Source organism: Maylandia zebra, unplaced genomic scaffold (genome assembly GCF_041146795.1).
Source record: "Maylandia zebra isolate NMK-2024a unplaced genomic scaffold, Mzebra_GT3a scaffold26, whole genome shotgun sequence".
In the NCBI taxonomy this organism is placed as follows: Eukaryota; Metazoa; Chordata; class Actinopteri; order Cichliformes; family Cichlidae; genus Maylandia; species Maylandia zebra.
Window position 1 is genome coordinate 1 of NW_027490056.1, and position 10,380 is coordinate 10,380.

At 39.3% G+C, this 10,380-nt stretch overlaps 1 long non-coding RNA gene across 3 annotated transcripts; it reads left to right on the forward strand.

The window, feature by feature from the left end:
* The first annotated feature begins 60 nt into the window (after positions 1–60).
* On the forward strand, positions 61–8,359 carry LOC143416166 (uncharacterized). Of its 3 annotated transcripts, none has more exons than XR_013096544.1 (7): positions 61–1,670; positions 4,265–4,350; positions 4,485–4,574; positions 4,864–4,950; positions 5,025–5,053; positions 5,211–5,255; positions 6,982–8,359. It is a non-coding gene; the product is annotated as an uncharacterized LOC143416166 (long non-coding RNA). The 3 variants fall into 3 exon arrangements; XR_013096545.1 differs by lacking the exon at positions 61–1,670 and having other exon boundaries at positions 3,791–4,350; positions 6,982–7,037; positions 7,958–8,359; XR_013096543.1 differs by lacking the exon at positions 61–1,670 and having other exon boundaries at positions 3,791–4,350.
* Positions 8,360–10,380: the final 2,021 nt, after the last annotated feature.

Genomic DNA, 10,380 nt, shown 5'->3' on the forward strand with positions numbered 1-10,380 from the left:
CCAGGTAAGGATACAGGAAACATTTTATTAGCAACAAAACTAAATATTATCAGTATTACTATGGTCAATAAACTTTACAGTAAATAAGAAAGCTGAGCATGTACTGTTGTTTTAGGGAAATATGGGACATGTTTACAGACCCGAGTCTAAAATCTTCGCTCTGATTGTAAAACTGCTGCATTCTAATTTATCTTTCATATTTCTCATCAATCTTCTCAACAGTATCTGAAACAGAAATATCCATTTTTATGAAAGTTGGAGATGACGTCACTCTGCCTTGTCTAAATGTGATAGATGAGCAGAATAACTGTGACAGTACTGAATGGACCTTTGTTTCAAGACACAAAACAACAGTAGAGCTGATCACACTTGGACAGACAAAGTCAAATCAGACAGACTGAGTGTTACAGCGAACTGTTCTCTGGTTATTAAGAAGCTCACATTTGAGGAAGTTGGTCTTTATTCATGCCTACAGTACAAATTAGGAGAAATACAAACTCTAAACGCTCTGGTTCATCTGTCTCAGGTTAATCTTTTTATTATTAGTCATTGGGAAGCACCTACAAAGAAATCCGTCACAATGAGAACCTGTTCAAACCATTTGATTTTGTGACCAAAGGTGCTGGTGTAATGACTTGTAATTGTGACAGCCCTGACACTTTGATATAAGTACTTGCTTTTGATGAATATATTATCTGTTTTGATTAAGGGACTTGCTTTTGAAGCATTGACTACTTATTTTGAGCAACTGACTTTTCTTTTTGATGAGGTGACTCACTTTTGCGAGTTATCCACCATGTTTTGCAGTTTGCACCAATTGTTTTGAGAAGAGCCTTAGTAGTGGTGCAGAGATCAATTCTGTTGTGAGAAATGCACCAAAGCAACTGAGAAAAACTGTAAACTGCTCTGTGGTGACATATGGACAGTGTCATCACACCGTGAATTGGCTGATTAAACGTCAAGATATGAACAAAGATGACAAAGAAATACTGACCTCACAGACTGACTGCTCCACTACTGTGACCCTTTGGAAGTCTCACTATATCTATCCATCAAGATATGAGAAAATGAAGTGTGACGTGACTGATGCTAACACAGGAAGTGTGCAGCTGTTTACCTTTAGCTGTCAGACCTCAGATGAGGAAACAGGTGAGCTCACGATCAGCTGTTTAAAACAACTAAAAATAGCTAAAATATTAATTAGATGTATTTCAGGTGTTTGGGCAAAATAGCTTTTGTTGTGTTTATAATTTTGGGGCGATCGTGGCTCAAGAGTTGGCAGTTTGTCTTGTAATCGGAAGGTTGCCGGTTTGAGCCCCGGCTCCGACAGTCTCGGTCGTTGTGTCCTTGGGCAAGACACTTCACCTGTTGCCTACTGGTGGTGGTCAGAGGGCCCGGTGGCGCCAGTGTCCGGCAGCCTCGCCTCTGTCAGCTTGTGGGGATAGGTTAATTGATTAATCCAAAGTGCCCATAGGTGTGAATGTGAGCACGAATGATGTCTTTGTGTGTTGGCCCTGCGACAGACTGGCGACCTGTCCAGGGTGTACCCCGCCTCTCGCCCTATGACAGCTGGGAGAGGCTCCAGCACCCCCCGCGACCCTAAGAAGGATAAGTGGAAGCGAACGGACGGATGGATGGATGGAAGGGGAGACCTTGGCAGTACAATAATGGTAACATTTAACAATTTCAACCTAACACTCAAAAACACAAAAGAAAAGAAAACTAAGAACTAATGGAAAGAATATAACTGAAACCACAGGTAATAATAAACACAATGCCAATTTATTTGTCTCACAATCTGATACATTTGGTTTTGGGTTTTTTGCTTGTTTTTCACAGGTACATTATGATAAAGATGATGTTTCAATAAAGTATGAAAGCACTGGAGGCTCTGGTGTTTCTGTCAGATACCACTGATCCACAACATCAGCTCAGCAGAAAAAAACTGCTGTTGTATTATCAGTATAATCTTATCTAGTTTAATAGATTTAATCCTATTGTTACGGCTCTGGCCATCTTTTGAATCACAGTGGCTGGATTTTGCTGGCAGCTGCTGATTGGTTCCATCATCAAGTGGCTGTTTTAAAAATCCTCTCCAGCAGTCTCCCCGGCAGTAGCTGACAGCAGCAGCAGGCCCGTCCTTGGCCTCCAAACCATCTATGACAGATCTGGGTGTGTGATTTCAGAGAACTGCCAAGTTTTGTATTTAGTGTGTTGATACTTTGACTTTTAACTAAGCACTGAAGCAGAAAGAGAGAACTGCCTTATTATTTTCTATCATTTTTTTCCCTTGTTTATTCAATTAGCGAGTTGGGGGTAGCGCTCGGCTTTTGTTTGTTTTAGATTTCTAAATGACCGTTATGGGTTTTGTAGCATGAGTTTATTGACCGTTAAATACCATTAAATCTGTATCAGTTTCTTCCTTCTTATTGCTTACAATAATGTCATCTGGAGATAAAATGTTTTTCTATTCATTTGTTATCTGCCCACAACTAGTTTTGCTCTAAATGAATGCCTGGCTCATTAGGTGTTTGTCTGGTCTCTAGATTTATTTGTCTTTTTTCATTTCCTATTTTATTTTGGTTAGTTTTCTTTCATTTCTTGGTAGCTTTACTAACACCTTTGCCAACTCTGCCGTGATTGCCTTGAGCTGGGTGTATTTACCTTCACCGGTTTCTGCCTCCCAATTTGTGTCTTGTCTTCCCTTTGCCCTTTTTAGTTTACTGCCTTTGCTGTGATAGTTTCCCTAACTAATCTTATCTTCCTTGCGTCAAGCTGGATTTTGATTTTGGGTGTCCTGTTTTTACTGTTCTTATTTTGTATTTAGCCAAAAGAAAAAAATCCACTGTGTAACTTGAATAATACCGACAGGCCTGTGACTGAAACACTGGTTATCACAAATAAGGTGTTCGTGATATATTTGTTGAATTTAATTTGCTGAACTCTAGGGTTTTAAACACTAGAGCATATTGATGAGCATATTAATATATTATCTATAACATATTAATGAGCATACTTATTTACCAATTTCACAGATTATTGTTAAATGCTACTGCTGATAACCCCTGAACCACAGCCTCTATTCTCACCACTTACCGTTTTCTGTCAGAAACCAAGAGTGTCGCTACGAACCCAAAACATTTGGGGGCCTTACCTTCCCTTAATTTTTTTAGATTTTCACTTGTAACAGCAGATTCTTAAAAAAACAGTAAAATGAGCACACCACATTGTAACGAACACACTTCCTCTCCACCTCATCAGGGGGAAATTACTTAAGATTAACGGTGAGGAACTGTTGGGTTTCACTCCAATAGCATTATCTGCTATATTTCCTGTACCTGCAGTTGTAAAATCAATTCATCTCACTTATGTTGGTTAAGGAGTTGAGTCTGACACATTAACTGTCATGCACCTTCTGATTTAAAATATTTAAAAAAGGGGAGCTGCATTATTCCAAAAAATATCTCACATTCGACTTCTTTATTCATTATTTTCTTTTCAATGTCAAACACATCAATGTCACAAATCAACTGTGAGAATGACAAAAATATGAACCTGCCAAGTCTTCATATAAATTTCCTTTAGAAAAAATGTTTCAGAAAAGCTGATTTACTCCAGCTGTGTAACATTATCATCAACATAAATGAGAGACGACTAAAAATTGCTAAATTTGTGGTGAAACATGACAAATGACAGGAAGTACAAACCGTCCTGAAGGGTCATCAGTTCAGAGACTGTGACAGTTGAGACTGAGAACAAGAACGAAGTGAGACAAAGAAGCAGAATGGATGAATTCAGATGGATTCAAATGTTTTTATGTCTGATGCTGATGATTCAGATTGTAGGTAAGGATAGAGGAAACATTTTTATAGCAGTGAAATAATAATCGTATCAATATTATTACAATCACTTACCAATAACATGAATAAGATGGCTGAGCATGATCTGCTGTTTCAGGGAAGCATGTTTATAAAGTTGTTTCTAAATTGATTTTCACTCTTATTGTAAAAAGTGCTGTATTCTAATGTTTTTTTAATTGGTTTTCTTCAATGAAGATTGTTGATGACGTCATTCAGCCTCGTCTAAATGTGATGACCAGAATAACTGTGATGGTACTAAATGTTTTTTTATTTCAAGAAACTAACAGCACAGCTGATCAACCTTCGACAGATCGGTGAAAAGGCCACAACTAAACCAGACAGATTGATTATTGAGGTGAAATGTTCTCTCTCTGTTATAAAGTATTACCCTATTTACTCAGCAGGATACAACACAGTGAAGTGTGAGGTGACTGATACAGACACAGGAAGAGTGCAGCCATTTACCTTCAGCCCTCAGGTGAGGAAACAGGTGAGCTCACGATCAACTGTTTAAGATGACCTCAAATATTAGTTTGATAGATTTTACATTTTTAAGATCTTTTTTTCATTAACAACTTGTGAAATAATGACACACTTTTTGGTTTGCTTTTGTCATTTATTCAGCTGAAGCAAACACAACAAAGGAACCAGCGAGAAAAACTGAAAGCAGCACAAAATCAGAACCAAACACAATCAGCAATCCTTCAAAATCACGTAAGATTATGATGATTAAGCAGGAAAAACACGTTTTCTTTTAGAGTTTTAAGGAGAGTTCATACTTTAGTTTACATCTTTTTTCCTAATGAATATTATTTACATTTTGATGACAGAAAATCACTTACCTATCCTATAGGAAACTTAAGATGTAACATTTGATATGATGGTGTGGTTTTGGCAGGAAACATTGTTCACTTGAGTATCATGGCTGTTAAATGGTGTGAAACGTTTTTCAAACATTAACATGCAAAAATGTTTCAAATTTGTTTTGTCTGCTTTATCGCAGCTATTTCGTGGTACATCAATGGAGCTATTGGTTTGGTCGCACTGCTGATAACAGCTGTGTGTCTCATCATAAGGAAAAGAATGAAAGGTGAGAACATTTACAGATACAACATTTGTAAGTTGTTCTATGAATGTTAGAGTTGACTGTTTTTGTCTTTCCAGGAAACAAAATGCAGAAGAATGAAAATCCTGTGAGTTTTGAAACATATAATTAAATATTCCTATATCTGCCACTAAAAAGACAATTAAATAAACCGCTCATCTTTGAGGGAGTGTTAACAAGAACTAAACTGCCTTCATAGAAATGCTTTTCCACCAGATGTAACCGCACTATTGTCTGTTTTTCAGGGACTGAGTTCAAACCCTGCAGAGACTCAAACCAATCAGAACTCGGTGAGATCACCCACTACACCCAGAGTTAAAAACACTTCTTCTTATTCTCTAAAAAATTGTAAATGCATGACACTAACTGAAAAAGCATCCAAAAGATAAGAAAGTTAGGCCAAAAATAAAATCAGTAGACCACACCATGAATCGTAAAACCTGAAGTAAGAGGTCAAAACACAAATGCAATATCTTGAGACACCATTTCTGAGAAATTAAAGTGATGAATGAAGAGTTGTTTATGTTGCATTACAGTGAGACATATTTTCAAGGATAGCTGTTGGCAAAGTAGGATCCAAGTGCAGAACTCAAATCCATGTTAAACTTAAAAAGCAGCTTTATTGCTGACCTTAGCAGGCCAAAATGCAAAACACAAAATAATTCAGGCAACACTAAAAATCTGGAAGTCACAAACTAGCCTCTAAGGAACATAGAACATAACAAAGAACAGAAGCAAACTGGGGCTTTAAATACACATGAGGAGATTAGGCCATAGTGGAGACTAGGAACTCAGTTGTACGGTGGCCCTGAGAGGCCACTGCAACTTAAGAAAACACCAGCAATAAGAAAAATGCTGCAAAAGCACACAAAACACAACGAAAAGAGGAAAAACGACAACGGATATAGGAAAAAACAGATTTCCAAAAGCACAACGTGTTTCTGGGGAGACAATAACCCGACGGACCAGTTGCAGGAACCAAAATATGCTAAGAATTGCGCTGGGAGACACTTAAAAGAAGTGGAGGATTTATCGGTTTTGTGAGGAAAGAAAAGATGAGTGGTATATGTGTTAGCCTAACTATTAGCCTAAAAATCCATCATCAGTATTATATGAATCATGATAAAACACACCTAGCATGTTTTGCGTCCCTGCAACTGGTCCGTCGGGTTATTGTCTCCCCAGAAACACTTCCCTTTGCTTTTGGAAATCTGTTTTTTCCTATTTCTGTTTTCGTTTTTCCTATTTACGTTTTTTTTCCTATGTCTGTTACCATTTTTCTTATTTCTATTTTGTTTTGTGTGTTTTGCAGTGTTTTTTTTTAATTGGTAAATGGACTGATTCTTATATAGCAATTTTCTACTCTCCCAGTGCTTTGACTACTGTAGGGGCACTGTAGGGGTGGCTGTAGCTCAGGTGGCAGAGCAGGTCAGCCACTAATCAGAAGGACGGTGGTTCAATCCCAGGCTGCCTCCTGGCTGCATGCCAAATATCCTTGGGCAAGATACTAACCCCATGTTTGCCTACTGGTGGTGGTCAGAGGGCCCGGTGGCGCCAGTGTCCGGCAGCCTCGCCTCTGTCAGTGCGCCCCAGGGTGGCTGTGGCTACAATGTAGCTTGCCATCGCCAGTGTGTGAATGTGTGTGTGAATGGGTGAATGACTGAATGTAGTGTGAAGCGCTTTGGGGTCCTTAGGGACTAGAAAAGCGCTATACAAATGCAGGCCATTTAAACAACATGCCTCATTCACCCATTCATACAAGCACTTCTAAAGGTATAGGTCAATTGAAAAATCTAAATTGCCTATAGGTGTGAATGCAGGAGTGAATGTGAGCGCGAATGGTTGTCTGTCTCTGTGTGTTGGCCCTGCGACAGACTGGCGACCTGTCCAGGGTGAACCCCGCCTCTCGCCTTATGACAGCTGGGATAGGCTCCAGCACCCCCGCGACACTAAAAAGGATAAGTGGATGGATGGATATTACTGAGGAGTCAGCATGTTTTTCTCTTCATTGTTTAGGTGGATCCTGAAGTTTCCTATGTCACCATCAGCAACACCTAGAAAACCAAGATAAGGTGTTTTGTTTAGTGATATGTTTGTTTGTTTGTTATTATTTTATCTATATATCAGACAGCTTTTTTCAGGTTCGTGTTGATGATGAAATGATGCAGTGACTTCTGCTCTACTGTCAATTTTAAAATAACATAGTTCAAGCTGTTGAAAAAAAAGAATTTGCATTTAATGGAAAGACAATTCTTGAATATTGTTTATGGGTCCAACAGATTTAAAGAAACACCAGTTTTTGGGACAGTGCCCAGCTACATTATAATACACTTATTTTTCCTTTTTTTAAATGAAAATATAATTGGTACTAGGAGTTCTTTGCTATGGATATGAGCAGTTGCTCTAAGAGAAGGCTGGATAGAAAACATACAACTAAAACTATTGCTATTGCTAGACTATTGAACAGCACACAGGATTCAGTGCCATGGTCCTAGAGTTTTGAGTTGTATTTGAGTTTCAAATTTGTGTTCTGAAGATCTTCCTTAGCTTCTATTTTTATTATTTATTACCTGTTTTTACTGTTCATCTTATTTTGAATTTTTCCTCTGTCAAAAGAAAAGAAATCCAAAGTATTGAAAGGAATCTATGCTCTTTATTTTGTTCTCATTTTTATGATGATGGGTAGGTTGACAGTTGAGGTCAGGCAGGAGTCTCTGGTCTATTATGTTTGTGGACAACATTAAGAAACAGGTGAAAGATGGCCTGTAGCGGTGGAGGAGTGTTCTGGAGAGAAGTTGTGTGAATGAGAGGGAGACAGGTTTAACAGAGATGCTGCAGGGAGTAGAGGTAATATAGGTGGAGAAATTCAAATACCTGAGGTCAATGAGCCAAAGCAACATTTATGATGTTATTATCATTGTGTAACCACATCATTTCTTTAGGGATTAATACATTTTTCTGATTCTGATTATGTTTTGTTTTTGTCGTCCAGCCACTGATCAGCAACATCAACTCAGCAGAGAAAACTGCTGTTATATTATCAATGTCATCTCATCTGGTTTTATAGGTAAATATAAACTAGATGAGAACTTTAAAGCAATGTTAACAGTTTTTGTGTTTCACGCTGTTGTTATTTTAATCTGATAGAAGATGTGTATTCAAGTCTTAATCCTCTCTTATAATATGACTGTTGTTAAATGCCTTTAATGCCTTTATAGTTTGTGTAAGTGAAATATGTGCAGTGTCAAAAGTCCAGTATGAGTTTTATAACATGTCTTTCATGATGATTAAATAGAATCTGAATCAATATCTTGAATATTCTTTTTTATAGTAATGTAATCTGGAAAATATGCATTTCTATTAATTTGGTGAAATTCTATTTTTGCAGAACAAATTTTAAACTCTCACAGTTTATGTCTGAGCACTTTTTTGTGTATTATTCCTTTTGTCCGCCAGAGGTCCTCAGTTTTCCAGTATTTGCACAGTCACCTGTTAGAGACTTAGAAACTTAGACTTAGAGCTTTTTATTGTCATTGTGCAGTTTCTTGCACAGCGAAATTGGGTAGCTGAACCACAAAGGTGCTAAAGTAAGAAGAGAAACCAATATACAACGAAGGCGGAAAATAAATAAATAATTAAATAAATAGAATAAAATAAAAAACAGTGTATATGTATACATATGTGAGTGGAACTATATACATGGTGTATGTGTAGGAAACATTGAAACAGACTGGGACCAAAATAATTGCACATAAGCCAAAAATATTGCACAGAACATGGAAAGACTGAGATATTGCACATAGATGATCAACAGCAGTGTCAGGGTGGATGTGTTGGGGAAGTCTTTACACACTCTTAGTTTGCATTAAGAGTTCTGACAGCCCACGGGAAGAAGTTGTTCTTTAGTCTGTTGGTTTTGCACCTGATGGATCTGAGCCTTTTTCCAGAGGGCAGGATGTTGAAGAGGTGGTGGTTAGGATGGAGGTGGTCCTTTATAATTGCCCTGGCTCTGGAGAGACATCTTGAGCTGGCAATTAAGTCCAGGGAGGGGAGTGGACAGCCGATCACCTTCTCTGCAGTTCTGATGACCCTCTGTAGTCTCTTCTTGTCAGCTGTTGTGCAACCAGCGTACCACACAGGGATGGCGTGCACCAGCACACTCTCTATAGTGGCACGGTAGAAGGACACTAGGAGGTCAGTCTGCAGCCTGTTCCATCTCAGCACCCTCAAGAAATGGAGGCGCTGCTGGGCTTTCTTCACTAGAGCTGATGTGTTTGTGGACCAGGATAGGTCCTCGGATATGTGGGTGCCGAGGAACTTAAAGGAGGACACCCTCTCCACATAGTCACCTTTTATGGAGAGGGGAGGAGGGTCAGTTCTTGTTTTGCGGAAGTCCATGACCACTTCCTTGGTTTTCTTGGTGTTTAGCGTGAGGTTATTGTAGTTACACCATTCTGACAGTCGCTGGACCTCATCCCTGTAGGCGGTGTCATCATCGTTGGTGATGAGCCCCATCAGAGTGGTGTCGTCTGCAAATTTGATGATGATGTTGCAGGGGTGCGTAGGGGTGCAGTCACTGGTGTAGATGGGGTATAATAATGGACTCAGCACACATCCCTGTGGTGAGCCAGTGTTGAGTGACAGGGTGGATGATTGCTGGGTGCCAACCTTGACTGACTGTGAACGGTCTGTGAGGAAGTTTTTGATCCATGCACATGTGGAGGGGGGGAGTCCAAGTTTACCAGCTTGTCTATAAGAATGTCTTGGATGATAGTATTGAGCTGAAATCAACGAAGAGCATCCTTACTGATGTCCCAGGATTCTCCAGGTGATGCAGAGCGGAGTGGAGAGCAGTGGAAATTTCATCCTCTGTGGACCTATTTGCCTTGTAGGCAAACTGGTGGGGGTCGAAGCTGGGTGGGAGGCAGTCCTTTATGTGTTTTAGGACCAGCTTCTCAAAGCACTTTGCAACCACTGGAGTCAGTGCGATGGGTCTGTAGTCACTGAGGCTACTGATGGTGGTGGACTTGGGGACTGGGACTATTGTTGACAATTTCAGGCAGTGAGGGACAGAGGCATGTGTCAGGGAGAGGTTGAATAGTCTGGTGAACACAGGAGCCAGCTGGTCGGCGCAGGCCTTGAGCACTCTACCAGCAGCTTTAATGACACCACTCCCAAGACTTGTCTCAATTTTCAATTTTGTGCCTCCTCATCTCAGAATCAGAATCAGAATCAGAATGGGTTTTATTGCCAAATGTTGAGCAGGTTTACAACATTAGGAAATTGCTGCGGTGCTTCAGTGCAAACATGCTGTCATAAATTGCGCTTAAATAGACATGAAAAAAATAAAAGTAAGAATAAGAATTAAAAGTGCTACGTAGAAAGATATATGCATGAGATATACATGAGATATAT